The 15,716-nt window shown below is 36.7% G+C and overlaps 1 long non-coding RNA gene across 1 annotated transcript; it reads left to right on the top strand.

The window, feature by feature from the left end:
• Nucleotides 1-998: 998 nt before the first annotated feature.
• LOC309842186 lies at nucleotides 999-13,530 on the top strand. Its single transcript, XR_014299547.1, has 3 exons — nucleotides 999-1,073; nucleotides 3,970-4,023; nucleotides 12,027-13,530. It is a non-coding gene; the product is annotated as an uncharacterized lncRNA (long non-coding RNA).
• Nucleotides 13,531-15,716: the final 2,186 nt, after the last annotated feature.

Here is a 15,716-nt window from a genome sequence, read left to right on the forward strand (position 1 = left end):
AATGGCCACTTTCAAATTAGGAACATGACATCATTGAACATGACCTTGGAAAAAGGTGTGCAATGGCCCTCTATTACATAGGGTTCCACCATGCAAATATAGAAAGATGTACATAAACTCAAGAGCATTGATAATGGTAAAGTACAGTTAAATAATGAGGAAGTATTGTGTTTTGACTATCACCTTTGTTTTCAAATAATTTAGTTAATTGTAAATTAATATAATTTGATTTTTACTAATGGCTCTGTTTAACAACCAACTCGAGAAAGTCCTAAAAATTTAATAATTGGCTTTTGTGAACCAGTACCAGGTGTCTACCCTACATCATTGGATAAGAGTATAAGATTTAAAGTTAGATAGTTCTGAATTTGATTCCTTGCTCTGCCACTTACAAGCTGTGTGGCCATGTGAAATTTGTATTTCTTTTTTAAGCATTCATTTTCATGACTGAAAAGTAAGAGTAAAAATTATATCTACTTTGCATAATTGTTGTGAGGATTAAATAAAATGATAGCTCCTCCTCTCTTGGAAAGAAGCGCCCCATGGCTAAAAATTTCACATGGTCCCTGTTAGAACTATGATCACAAAGCATTTTTTTTTAAGTGAGAGAAAGTTATTCAGAGGAATACCCTCAGTTCCACCTAATGATGTGATTTGCATAATTCAATGGAAGATAGGCAGACCTCTTAAAGGATTCAGACTGTACTATTGCTGAGAATGAATACTTTTCCTTGGGATATGTGTAGCTGTGTTCCAGCAGACATTCCTCCTGCTTCTCGTGGTAAGATTACAAGGAAGATCCTGTTTTTTTAGGGAGTTTGGACAGTGCTGCAGGGTTTGGGAGACCCATAGACTAAAGCCTCCTCTTTGATTCCTCCTTTACAGATTCTATATAGGAGAAGGAAGAGTCTCCCTTTTACAGATGGTTAAAATGGGTGGAGACTTACACTGGTGACCTCAGAAAAGGAAGAGGGTGACTTAGGAGATAGGCATAAATATGGCAAAGAACCGAGAGTGTTATGATCATGAAGATCTTGGTAGCAGCTTTATATTTTTGAAGTCACTCAGACTCAGTAAGTTTTGTGATCTTTCATTATGGTCTGTTTCACTGAGAAATATTTTCTTTTAATACTGTTTAACAAAAACTTTGTTGTTTTTCAATGGTTTCCAATAACTTTACAATTACATAGAGCATGAAACAGAAAGAATGTGACTCAGATATTCTGAAAATAAGATAAAATGATCAAACGATTGTAGATCCCAGCTTGTCTATTCCAAGACTAAAAGGTTGTATCTATTGTTTTGTTTAAGCCATTTTTAACAAGACAGTCATTACAACAGACATGTTTCCAGAGCAGATGTTTATAATGAGAACCCTTGAAAGTCACAAAGACTCCACAGAGCACAAGAAATCTATATTTACGTATTTGAGTTACAAAAAGTAAATCAATTACAAATGCCTCTACATTAATGTCTTGAATAACAGATAAGAAAGAAAGAACATTCAGTATTATTTTAAAGAGCTTAACAAAAGTAATTAGGATAGACTTTTGCCATTCAGAGTTCACAATAAAGATTGGTTTTCTTCAAACTGTTAAATTTGATTCATGAACAGTCGGGGCATGTTAAGATGAATGAAAAGTACGTGAGACATATCTGAAACAGTTTTACATTAGTAAAAGGAAAACGTTATTAGTAATAGGAATAGGAATAGTAATTATTCCTATTAGTAATAGGAAAACGTGTAAAAAATGAAATGGTAAACAAAATTGAACAAAAAAGACACCAAATATTAGTTCATTTTTTAAGCTTCTAAATGACTCAAAGCACTGATTAAATTAGTAATTATTAGGCCCTCACAGTTTAACAATAATAAAAAAAACCCTGATGAATATTTTTAAACTCTTTTGCCCAGTAAAAGCCACCTAGATATTGCAACTTTAAATTAAAAATGAAATAAAATGAGTTCTGGGAAATGGTAACTATTTGCTGAAAAACATTAGCAATAAATTGTATGACAATGCAGCTGTTATGAAAGGTGGGGACAAAGGGCTGCAAACACTCTTTGAAAACTTTAATAAGTAAGCAGAATATGTGCCATGCCAGCTCATTTCTTTAATCTTGTCAGAGAAAAATCTGCTGTGACAGTAACTGAAACTGTTGACTACTCTAGTATTTTGCAACAGCTATGTTTTCTTTTCAGATTCATCTCATAGAGTATTTTAAACAATGGGATATATAAATGCATATGCAACTTATATTTTCATTAAAAAATCTCAAAGTAACAAGAGGATTGTTCCACTGCAAAGTTGCCTGAACCTTGTGTGATAGGATATAATGACCATTTAAAGATCTAAAGTATTCTTTTTCTACGAGTTGGAATATATAAAGTTTGTTGAAAAAGCTGATGAATTTAACTACACCATTTTGACTGCTTTTCTGAAGATATTTTGGAATGTTTCAATAAAACAAGTAGGAATGTATAGCTTCCTGATATGGAAGTATATAAAAAGTATCATTTTGTCATCTTTACATTTTCTTTTAGAATTGAGAGAAAATACAGATGCAAGGTAATAGAACCTGACTCAGATGCAGTGGAATTGAGTGATGACGTTAATAAAAATTATTCCAACAATGAGACGCAAACAATAGTAACAAAATAGTAACAAAAATTCATCAGGTGACACCAACATTCAGTCTCTTCAGAGGAAGAGACGAAGTTCAAGGAAAAGTACTGAATAGGTTCTTTGATTGTTTGATATCCAATTAATGAAGAGGGATAAATCATGTGAACACAATAGGGAAAGATGTTTTAGATGAAATCCTGGCAAACAGAAAAGTAGTAGCATTTATGAAACTTTATTACATCAACAGGAAACTGGAAAACAAGCTGTGGATTCAAAAGAAAGTGGAAATACTTGAGATCCTACAGCTCATATGGAAAATAAACGAGCTAGAATACTTCCAAATTGTACAGTAATCCAAAAAACTTACATAATGTGACCACTTTTATTGACTATTTTCGAAAGTTTCTTTTTCATGTATGAAGCTGAAATAAATTTTTTCTAGCATTAAAAGCAATGCAATCAGTCATGCTAGGAGAAATACTGAATTATCTCTCTGTTCTCTCTAGAGAATACTCTAAATTTTTCATTAAACAAAGAAGTGATAAAAAATGTGCAGCCGGAAGATATAAATGAAATCCATTACTATGAGATGTGTCATGCAGGTGATCAATTATGTGTGTTAATTATTATGGGCTTTGTGGTATTTGCCAGTCTTTTAAATTTTTCAGTTTGTTGTGATTTCTTATTTAGAATAAGATTACATATTAAATTTCATACTTAACAATGTATCTATAATTTTGTATTAGTTTGTGGAAGGTCTAAGTTTAGACCATAGCAAACCTGTCCCTGACCTTGTTTATATGCCACCAGTGTTGAGGACACCAAAGGCACAGGGAGAGGGGGAAGTTGTTTACGCTGTAAGGACCTCTTTGCTGGAGCTGAGGGAGAGGAGAGGCATCACACCAAGGCCACTAATTTAGGTATTCCTGGTGGTGATTTGCAGCAATACTCTGTGCTAAAACCTTGGCTCTGGAATCAGACTGGGTTTGTTAACAGATAAGATACCATCTAAGATAGTGATACCGCTTAATGGCTATGCAAACTTGAGCAATTCTCCTTTGTCTTTTTCTTTTGCAAATGAGGATAGTAATATATCTCTTCCCTCAGTTGTTGTGAGGATAAAATACTCTGAGGAGCTCAATATATATTTAAATAAGTGAGAGACAAATAATAAATACGAACAACAGAATGCAGGATCTAGCGAAAATTCAGGAAGGCAGAACTCTAGGAGAAATAAGAACCAAAGAGAATGTCATGATAAGAGGGCAGTGAGAAAAGATTTGGAGGAAGATTTGGCCTTAAGCAGAAATCCCATATTCATGGAATTCCTCATTTCAAACAGCTGAAGGACATTGACTGCTCCTATTCTGATGAAGCCTCTGAAACTGGAGTGGTGGTAAGTACGTAATTATAAATTTCTAAGTCTGTTGATTCTTGAGTTCTTCGCAACATAGCTATCTTCTTCATATGGATTCCCTCCTTCTGCACCAGCATGGCTACACAGGGATAATAAACCTTCATTCTCAGAGGAAGGAGAGCCTTTCCTCTACATTCCCTTCGGCATGGGAAAGCACTGGCTATCAGCCAGTAGTCTAGAAGCTTTGCTGGGACCTTTTGGAAATAGGGATATAGTTGCTCCAAAACACCCAGCTCTGGGAGTGTAATAAGGAGGGCCCATGACTAGCCCAGCTATGGACCGAATGTTTGTGCTTCCTCATATTCATATGTTGAGATTGGAATCCTCAGTGTGATGGTATTTGGAGATGGGGACTTTGGGAGGTGATTCAGTCATGAAGCAGAGCCCTAACAATGGGACTGGTGCCCTACAAGAAGGGACAGGAGAGAGCTTGCTTCCTCCACCTGCTCTTCCCTATGGGAGGATACAGTGAGAAGGCAGCCATCTGCAAACCATTTGCAAACAAGATACTTGATCTACTGGAAGCCTGGTCTTGGACTTCTTAGCTTCTCAGAACTGTGGCAAATATATTTGTGTTGCTCCAGACATCCACTACGTGGAGTCTTGTTATAGCTGCCTGAACTGACAAAGGGCCCTCTCGGCCAGAGCCTGTATTAGGCTTTGTGCAACCCTTTTGCTAGGAAAGCAGCACCCCACCTGTCTTCAAACCACTCCTGCCAACCATAATAACAAAGTGACAACTAAAAGGATTGCGACACAGTGACTTGACTGTTCAGGTGCATCGTCTGGTTCCACAGATACAGTGCCCACCTTTTCTCAGGACAGCCTCCTCTGACACAGTGAGAAAGCGGAAGATTTTGATGCCTGCCAAGTTATTCATTGGGAAATTATCCTCAGCGGTGTGTGCTCCTCTCAAAACTCCCACATTTTGTGAGCGGCTGTCACCATTTTTGTTGTTCAACTTCTTGAGCACTAATTATGTGCCAGGTACTGTTCTAGGTGTTCGAAACACATTGATGAGAAAAACAAAATACTGCAAATGAAATTTTGATTCGGTGTATATTTGGTAGATACTTTCTAAGTTTGTTTTTTTTTTTTAAATCTTTGCCAAATTTTAACTTCCCCCATTCACATCCATACTGCCTTGGTATTGAATTATATGCATTCATGTTATTTCTCATATTGCCTTTTAACAGAAATATGTCTAATCAGAATAAATACAGTTGTAACTAAGAATGACTTCGGTGTATAAGACATCTGTTTTCAGGGATGGATATGCTTTAAATTATTCTTAGATTACATAACCATGTGACACAGACATGGCACACTCCATTTATTCTGTTTAAGGGTCAACTAATGATACTTGGGAACATGCAGTGATTCCAGATATTACATTTTGTCTAATGCTCTGTTCCTTATCAGTGACCATTACTTTCAGGTTAGTGGATTCTCAGCCTCCAGGCAAAACTTAAAGGAAAAAACAAAAAAACAAAAAAAACAAGAACTGCTGGTTTATACTTTGCTCCAGGCTCATACCAGAGAAGTCTGGAAAATTGCAATTTTCTTAATCAGGTTGAAAAAAAATATGTAAGCAGAAATAACACGGCTATGGTTAATTATAAAACTTATATTGCTATTAAAAAAAGTTTCCTTCAGAGTTTTAGAAACCGGGGCATATATCTGAGAGAAGGAAAAAACAGGGACTACCATGAAATTAACAAAATGGGACATAATTTTGCAACTGAGATAATCTTCTGAGTTCTTTGTATTGTGGCTATACTTGGGTATGAGAAATAATTATGATTTCATATGTGAAAACTTCTGCAGACTCTTGAAATCCACACGGGAGATGGCTTACAGAGCTATAGATTAGGGAAACGTGTACGCATATCTTGTCTTGAACTCAGGAAAATATTTGATAAAGTGCCTCTATATTGTCCCTAAGCTGGAAAAATGTGAGTGGAATGAGTTATAGTTAAGTGAATCTTCACAACCATACTCACTTGGTCTGTGTGACTATTGATGTTCAGCAAATGTTTGTGGAGCAAAATTGACATGAACTGATCAATGTTCATCTGTATGGCACTCCATTTCTAAACCCTATTCTATCACAGATGTGTGAAGGTTTCCAGGACCTTCCTGAGAATCTAATGCCCTTTACTTCCCCATCTGTAAACTAATGATCCAATGGTGATTCTGGTTGGTGGTGATGATGATAATGATGATGATGGCAGTTAATATACGGAGTACTCGGCACTCTATCAGGAATTAACATCAGGAACTAATGTCTGGCATCTGACTGATCAGGGTACACGTCCCAATTCGATTGCTCACTAGTTGGGTGACCCTAAATGAGTTAATTACCATCACTAAGCCTGAGTTTCTTCATTTGTCACTTGATTAAATGGAGATAAACATGCTAATGCTTTCTCTTATTGACAGAATAAAATTCAAATTTTAAAAAATAGCCTAAAGCCCAAACCTACATTATCTGACTCCTCTCTACCCACACAAACTCATTCTAATCTCTCATGGGCTTACTTCAGAGTGGTCTGTTTTCTCTTTTTCAAGCAAGCCAAGGACCTTTCCACTTGAGTCCTTTGCACTGTCATATGACAGTTACATTTCCATGTTTATTCAAGTTCACCTCTTCCCAGAAGCCTTTCCTGCCCACCTTATCAAAAGTAGCCCTCTGCTCCCCATTGCCCTCATCATCTAGTCATTCTCTCTGACCTTATGTTTCAAAATGGATACATGATTTGTTATAATTACCTTCTTAACATTTTTGGTTTCTCATTGTTTGCTTGTTTATAGCTGATTTCCTCTACTAGAAAATAAGCTTCATCAAGGTGGGCTAGAGTGTGTGTTGTTTGCCAGTCTAGTTCTAGTGGCTGGCACAGTACTTGACCCAATTAGGTGGTCCAAAAATGGAGCTAAATGCATAAGTGAAAAAATAAGTGCTTCATAGGTTGTTAAGAAGGTTAAATGCATAGTGCCTGGCAGAAAACAAGTGATGAATTGAAATTTGCTAATGTTATTATTACTAATGATACTGAGATAGAAATGGGCTTTTATAAAGACTGCCATCTAGAGAGGAAATATGGGTGTATAATATATTAACCAAGCACTATAAGCCAAGTACTAGAATGAGAGGATTGCATGAATGGGGCTTTTGTAACATGGGGACATGCAGATATGCACAGGAAATCCTTACTGAACTTGTTTTTACATGAATGTTCTTAAAGAGCGTGGCTTAAGAATAAGCAAAGCATGAGGATAGAGAGTGGAGGGAATGACGATCCTCCTCATTAGATTTAACATTTTGTCACTTTAGAGGTAATAGTCTGCCATGCAAGACAGAGTAATCTGGTGCAAGCCAGGGCTGTGTGCTCTATCTGTTGACTTTCTCATGTGCTTCATCATTGCTATTCAGTGTTTAACATATCCTGGTGTAGATCATGTTCATACTTTCACAACCTTCTCCACTCCTCCCTAGTACTGATTTCAGAGGGATTTATGAGGTTTAGTTCCCCTCTAGTCCTCCTCAAGGCATCTCCAACACGACCCCCCATTAAATTCCTTCAAGTGAAGGCATGGCCCTGTTACACAACCGAAGCTTCAAGACCAGTCCTCCAGCTTCCCCCTTCTAATCTGTTTGCTACCCCTACATAGACATTTGGGGGTTGCTACCTCCCTCTTTACTCTTTCCTCTGCTCATGTCCTGTAATCACTCTCCCCAATTCTACAGATTATACATTTATCTTCATAGAATGTTCTATATCCGCATCCCTTCTCCCCTCATCAGCTTTCAGTAATTACAAGTTTATTTTTAGGAAACACATCCCCTCCTATTAGAAATTCTTCAGAGCACAGTTGTGGAGATAAGACTGACCTCTGAAATTTTATGATTAGAACCACAACGTTTCCATGTTGATAAATTATAGATACAGCAAGGCAGTTTCTTTTCCCACCAGGATTTCTGTTTGGGAATACTAAAACTGCCAAACAGTGAGAGAGACAACACGATCATTTTTTTCTTGGTTGATTTTTCACATCAGGGATATGTGCTGGCACAGGTTGAAAAAAGAACATTAATTTTATTTTAAACTGAGAAAATACAAAACGCAAGATCTTTGTGTTATGTAGAGAATTTATTATTGTTAGGGATGGCTCTGGTGAGTCATCACCAAGTAATTTCAGTTTGTTGATTATATAGATGCACAGTTCAAAGACCAGAAAATGCCCATCAAGTTTGATGGGACACTAATGACAGTTACCCTTCTGGCAATACTATCACTGAACTAACAAAGAGGAGCAAAGAATCCACTACTGAACCTCTCTGAGGATATATCAGGCCCCTGGTAGGCGAACAGGGAGAGAAGGGACTGTGTCTGGCTGGATGGATAATGATTACAATTGACTAACTTTTAGAAGGAACAGATCAACAGCAACATTTTGCCTCTTCAGACTATCAGGCAATAGATTTCCTGTGAGCAATATTTTCAGAGAATCTCTTGCCCTGAACTGTAAAAAGAAGCCTCAAAGAAAATCCCACAAAAAATTAATGTGTGCTGCCAGAAGAGATTTCTGGATGGTAGTGGTCATCATTATAAACAACAACCACCACAACAATAATAATAGTTGCAACAGTGTATGGGACAGACAACATATATATATAATGGCAATATAAAACAGATAGTATCAGAGAAAATAAAGAGCCAGAGTTGGTGGCTAGGAATTACTTAATACCTAATGAATGTTTTTTTTTTTTTTAAGATTTTATTTGTTTATTTGACAGAGATCACAGTAGACAGAGAGGCAGGCAGAGAGAGAGAGGGAAGCAGGCTCCCTGCTGAGCAGAAAGCCCGATCCCAGGACCCTGAGATCCTGACCTGAGCCGAAGGCAGCGGCTTAACCCACTGAGCCACCCAGGTGCCCCCTAATGAATGTTTTTATGCTTATTTTATCTATTCATACGGCAAACTAAGAAGATAATAAGCAAATAGCAGAGTTGAAGTTTGAAACAAAAGCAGTTTGGCCTTAGGGCCTATGCTCTCAACTAACTGTATTATATCATTCTGTATAATATAATATAATATAATATAATATATCATAACATAATACAGTTACAGCACAGTGTATTGTAGTTGTCTCTTGTCCTGTTCATATGTGTATTTTCACCAATTTGTAAGCTCCATAAGAATGGGGACTGGGTCTGTCTAGTTTACCATGGAGTTCCCAGAAGCTAGCCTACTGTTAAGTACATAAGTACCCAAAAATGTTCATTGAATGACTAGTGTTAACCAGAAAAATTGAAACAAATTAAGTAATTTTGGACTTAAATACTGAAGGAGGAAATGAATATAATGCTATTGTTATATTTGATAAATTCAAACAAATCCAGGACCCAAACAAATCATCCTCATTTTCTATTATCGTGTACTGTAATGTTAGAAAGCAAGATTAACAAGGATATCATTGCCAATGGCAGGCAAAAGTCAGTGGACTCAGATGAGGAACAAAAGAGAAGAGTTTTCTCAAAAGCTTTTACTACTTGCCCACCAGTTTCCGGAAAGTTTTGAGATATAGCTTGGCATGGCAGGAATCCCTGAATCCTGAAAATGTGCTCCATTTTAATTACAATTTTACTTATAAGAGTATAATCAACTAGACTGAGACATGAAGTCCAAATTCCTCTTGGATCTTAGTCCCCCATACTCTTCTCTAAAGAAAAGTTGTTCAGTCTGGATTAAAACAACAGACATGTTATTTACAGGATTTGTGTCTAGGACACAACTGTGGAGGTCTGGAAGAAGCCCATTATCTCCCGGGCTCCAAAATCTTACCAATTGACAGGTATGAATGAGGTCAATTTTATCGATACTCAGGATTTTCATTTCTAAGCTCATGTAGGAGTTTTGGTACCTCAAAATTCCACCATTTTGGAAATCCAGAAGAATTTTTTAAAAATAATTTTGTAAATTAGTGTAAGTGTCTATTATGCTATTTCATTTTCATTTCTACTACTGTCACTAAGGCCTCTGCTGATTCATCCCAGTTCTGATGTTCTGAATCTTTTTGGCACTATAAAATTTGTCAGTCTACTATGAGTACAAAATAACAAACAAGGTTAGTGGGGGTTGTTTGGGTCCTGAAATGTTAAGCTATTTAGGAAGAGATCCACTTTCCTTTCTCATTCATGATTCCTTATTTCCTCAGAGTACATATGGCTACCAGGGTGCCAGATTGGGGTGAAATTTTATGCCATCTCACTATGTCTTTTCTGTCATCTAATCTTCAAACCCTGTTGTGAAATTGCCATTCTAGGTTCCTTTTTCCCTTGGTATAAATTCTTTCTCAGGGACTTTGCCATATTTCTGTGCCATATGGCAACCTTACTTTCTCCCTCTCCCAATCCAATAAAAAAAAAAAGTCTGTGTATATAAATCAGAATTATTCTCACCATGTTGTGATTCAAATCCCATGTAAAATCAGTGAATACAAATAATGTGTAGGATTCTAACTCCACATGACAGTCATGTCTGACTCTGAGCCTTGGCTCAGCTGTGACCTCATTATGTAAGATACTATAATCAATTTTATTCCTAAATCCCAGGATACATCTATCAATAGCCAGATATTCTCTAGAGATTATACACACTCATTCATTGGAATTCTCCTTTTTTTAATGGAAGTGGGGAGAAGTATTCAGGGACTGTGCTAGGGTGATATATACATATATATATATATATATGTGTATACATATATATGTGTATACACATATATATATATATACACACACACATACACACATATCATATATTTATGTACATATGTAAATATGTAAATATATAGTGTGTGTGTGTGTGTGTGTGTGTGTGTGTGTGTGTGTATGAAATTGGTTCATGCAATGTGAAGGCTGAGAAGTTCCAAGATATGCAGTTGGCAAACTGATGACTCTGGAAAGTTGATGGTGTACTTCCAGTCCAAATGCCAGCTAATTTGAAGTCCCGAAAGGGCCAGTGTTTCAATTTGAATCTGAAGGAAGGAAAAAAATTGATACTCCAGCTTGAAGACAGTCAGTCAGGAGGAGTCTCCTCCTATGCAAAAGAAGGTTAGCCTTTGGTTATATTCAAACTTCAACTGATTAGATGAGGCTCACCTACACAAGGGAAAACAATCATCTGCTTTGTTCAGTCTATAGATTCAACTGTTTATATCATCCAAAACACCCTCACAGACACACTCAAAACAATGTTTGACCAAGTATCTGGGCACCCATGGCCCAGTCAAGTTGATATATGTGGTGAACCATCATAGGGATCTTATGCCCTGATTCTCATCCTCATAAGATGTGTTTATCTACTAAATAGCTCTAGGCCTGTTCAGAAGGCAAACAAGTCCCCCAAAAGCTAGGGAAATGGAATCTTAAGCTTTGGAAAAAATGTAGAATGGAGCTTTATTGTAGAATCTCATATATAATAAACAAACAAGAAACTCAGCTGAAAAATATAGTCTCTACCAACTACCAACAATAAAAGGGAAACAGCATAATACCAAACATTTCAGAAAGGCAGCAGCTATGGAAAGAAACAAGATTCTGGAGTGGAGCAGAATTGCCCCATCACCAAGAAGCCATTTGAAAATTTTAACAGAGTTCTGAGAATTCTCATTAATTCTTCCAAATCTAGAGAGAATAAAATCAGGAGCATGTACTTCTGTTTTCTCTCTCAAACCAGTTGGTTGACACTATGAGACCATAGAAATGAACAAGTGCTGATTTTCTCTGAAAGAGGTGTATTATTTAGGTCCAAACTGGGCTACGAGTGACAGAAAACTGAAAGTAGTAGCTAATTAAGATATGCATATATTTCTTGCTCACATACATATCCCAGGAGGTGACCTTGGGCTGGGTTATGATGCTGTGTATTTTGGGCAACCTGAGGCTCATTCTCCCTTTGTGACCCACTATTTATTTTTAGATGTCATGGAAAAGAAGATGACATTCACATCCCAAGAAAGGGCTGAAGAAAAGCATACTGCCTTATGTGGAAAGTTCCTGAAAGCTTTTACACACTTAACTTCCATCCCATCAGCCAGAAATTGGTGACTATGCTCAACAGTAAGGGAGATACAAATATGTAGTTTTTATTCTAATGAGCAGTGAGTCACCTTATCATCAGGAATTCTACTGTTTCATGAAAAAACAAATGGAGATTACAGAGAAGCAATCCCAATACGGATTTTAAGGACCAAACTGAAGTCTGAGACTACTCCCTTGGGGGTAGCGCATTTTCCACAGTTAGAGGAATTTTAGTTCCAGGATAGGGCACTTAATAAATTCAAGCAGAGCAGAAACCCTGGATTATAGAAGAGACTGGAGATCAGTTTATGTCAACTTTGATCTCTTCACCTTACCCTTCCTGCAGGTCCTCAGGTTACAGACCTGTAACCTTGGGCATAGAGCATAAACATCGTTAACACCTCAAAGTACATAGGTAGTTTGGAAGAGAAAACAAACTCGTTTCTGATACTGAAAGAAGGAATAAGGAAGACATTTATAATACAGAAATGAAAAGAAATAAAATTAGAGAATTGGGATAAAACGGCTCAAGGATGAACAAATGGGGGAAAAATGGCTTAGCACAGCTATCTAAGCAACCGGAAAAAACAACAACAACAACTTGTTTTTAAAGATAATTTACAATGCAAAAGACTAAACCCAACTTTGAAGAAACAAAAACCAAGGAACAGAAAGCAATTCCTCACAAGAGATTTATGCTACAAAATAACTTAAGAATATAATTAAATAAAATGAAAAATCAAAGAGAAGAAGACAGAACAGCAGAATGAGATTAAAAGAGAGGTTGCATGCTAAAGAAACAAAGTAAGGATCAAAATAATATCATTTGGAGCTACCAAAGATGTCAGACTAAAATGTAGAAAATAACAGTTATTAATGACATATTTGTATTACAATAAACAAAAGCAAATAATTCAAGGTTAAACCCCTGATTGTATTTCCATTTCAAACATGACCAATAAAGTTTCAGGGATTGTGCATCTCGTATATCATTAGATGGAGGAGAGTGTTACAGCTAGCCCAACAAAAACGTTTATTTTTTTTTTTTCAGTAAATTCAATTCCTTTTTTTTTTTTTTAAATCATCCAGGACCGAAGAGACAAGTGTGGAGTGTGAAAATAGCAGGCAGCGTTTGACATTTTAAAATTGTTTTCTACTAGCTCCATACAAAGAAGAGCTTGCTCTAGGGCTGGCCTGAGACTTGGACCACAACAAAAGCTCAGTGTGGTGAGGTGAATGCCTGTACAGACGAGACTGTTGGGAATGTACTCCATCTTTTTGGTAGCATTTGTTCCACCCACGCCCTCCTTTGCTGGTTTCCTTGAGATTGCTACAGAAGTCAGAGAAGACACATGCGTGGCTTTGAAAAGTGGTGTAAATTTTCCTACTTGCATAAACTATATTTATCGAAACTAAAACTTGGCTTGGAAAGGTATTTGTATTATGGCTAGGTCTGTTTGTCTACATTTCTTTAATTTATGCGGTATATGTTAATTACTTTTTTAATGTGAAAATATTTTGACATTGCTTTTTCTCATTTCTTTGACTTCTTGAATAATTTTATCCCGAGTCTGCCTTTGAAGCACATCTGCTCTCTGGGCTTCCAGCCTTTTATTTAGTGTATACATCCTTCAGCACTGGTGCTCAAGCCTCTTGTTCCTGAAATCTTAAAACATTTTTAGCAAATTGGAATATTATCACGGAGGTGACTTCAGGCAATCTCATTTCTGAAGGTTAATTCTGGATAATCACCTCATCTAGACATTCAAAAAAGTAAAGATACACATTCAGACTAATCAAATTTAGGCTTATTCATGTTCCAAGAACAAAACAAGGTACTTAGTTTGGAGCCGAGGCAGGTCATTCAACAAAATTGGATCTACCTGACCCTCTCAGAAGCTATATAATGTGTTTTATCTGTTGTCAGAGGATGATCAAAAAGATGCAATTGCTCTTTACATGAAGGGAAGCATCGTGTGAATTCAGATAAAACATGTCTTACCTGCTCTGCTCTTAAAATCTAAGAAACGTACTTGAGGAAGATGTGTATTTGCGAACTTGGGGAATGGATTTGGGAAGGTTTCATCTCTTCAACTTAATACATGGGCATGGTTTCTGAAATCAGATGCAGCCACCTAGAGAGTGCCCACCCCGCAGCGGAGCCCCCTTCCCCTGTCATCCTGCGGCATACACATCACGTTCCCTATCCCTGTCCCTTTCTGACAAAGCATCACTCTAATGAGCCGTTTAAGTGACTGAAGAGAAGACAAACACATAGTTCAGAAAGGCTCTTGTTCACTAATCACTTTCCCACACAGCTGATAAATTTTTACGGTTTTTTAAGCCGGTATTTCTGAAATATCTTGTTAACAGTTACTATTAGGAGACGTTCACAGGTACAATAGGAATAATGCCGCTTCTCGCTGTTACTAGCTTGGTATCCGGCCTATCAAGAAATTTAGAGAAAAATGTGGGACTGCAGTGCAGATTTTTCTCGGGGTATACCGAAGCAGCCTTTGCTGTAGCTGTGAGATTTTAAGAAGTATTTTCCAAGACATCTATCTTATACAGACAAGACTATTTTAAATTGGACTCATTAAATCATTTGTTGTCACAGCCAACAGCCGTGTGGAAGCTAGTTAACAAATGAAAAATGAGCCTTTCTAACTTGTTTATTTTATATGGATGCTTTCTTTATTTCGTTTTTTCCCCCCTCTGGTAGCACATTGACTTAGGGGATCTTGTTACAGTACTGCCTGACAAAAATTAAAAATGTGAAGGCTGAAAATACTAGAGACGTAATGCCCCAGTTCACATAAAATACTGGTGAAGAGGTTCCCACTCTGAGCCTATCTTCTAGTTCAGGGAAGAGAACCAATTAAAACCTCATTTAAGTTGTTGAAAGGTAACACAGAATTACTTGAGAAGCACAGAATTCCTGGTACAGAAAGAAAAAAAAAATGATGGTCCTAAATTCATCTCTGAGTTTTTTCTCGGAGCCCCTGTTTTGCTAGCTCAAGATTGTTTTCAACAGTATAGCTAAGATATTAATTTATTATTATTAATTTATTATTAATTTATTCACTCCTTCCTTCCTTCTTTCCTTCCTTCCTTCCTTCCTTCAGTTGTTCATCCGTCTGCTTCTAAATGCCACAGTTTATGGAAGGCATTTTTTTACAAGTTTATTGGCAGGTAGTGTTTTTCTTTGCTGTTGGTATAAGTTAAACTTTATTTAATTTCAGTTTATAAATATTTTCTTCTTGGTCAACATTTAAAAAAATTTTTTCATACTAGTGCTTTCTTAGCTATGGCCTAAATAAATATGTTCATTTATATATATTTTTTGGTTTCATTTTCCATCAAGGAATCCTTTTTAAGGTTTTCTCACTTTTGTTTATTTCCTACTAGCTTTCCCTGAATGTGTTGCCAAGTCTTAAGCAAAGTAGAACGGTATTTTCTGATTAGACCCAGGCAGCTTACAACAGGGAAATGTTGATGATGAAAAAGGACTTTGGGAAGAGGTATGTAAAATTTTGAGTTTCACTTCCATCAATTTTCTTACTTAGAAAATGGAGATGACAGACTTATT

This window comes from Mustela nivalis (genome assembly GCF_964662115.1).
Source record: "Mustela nivalis genome assembly, chromosome: 10".
Lineage (NCBI taxonomy): Eukaryota > Metazoa > Chordata > Mammalia > Carnivora > Mustelidae > Mustela > Mustela nivalis.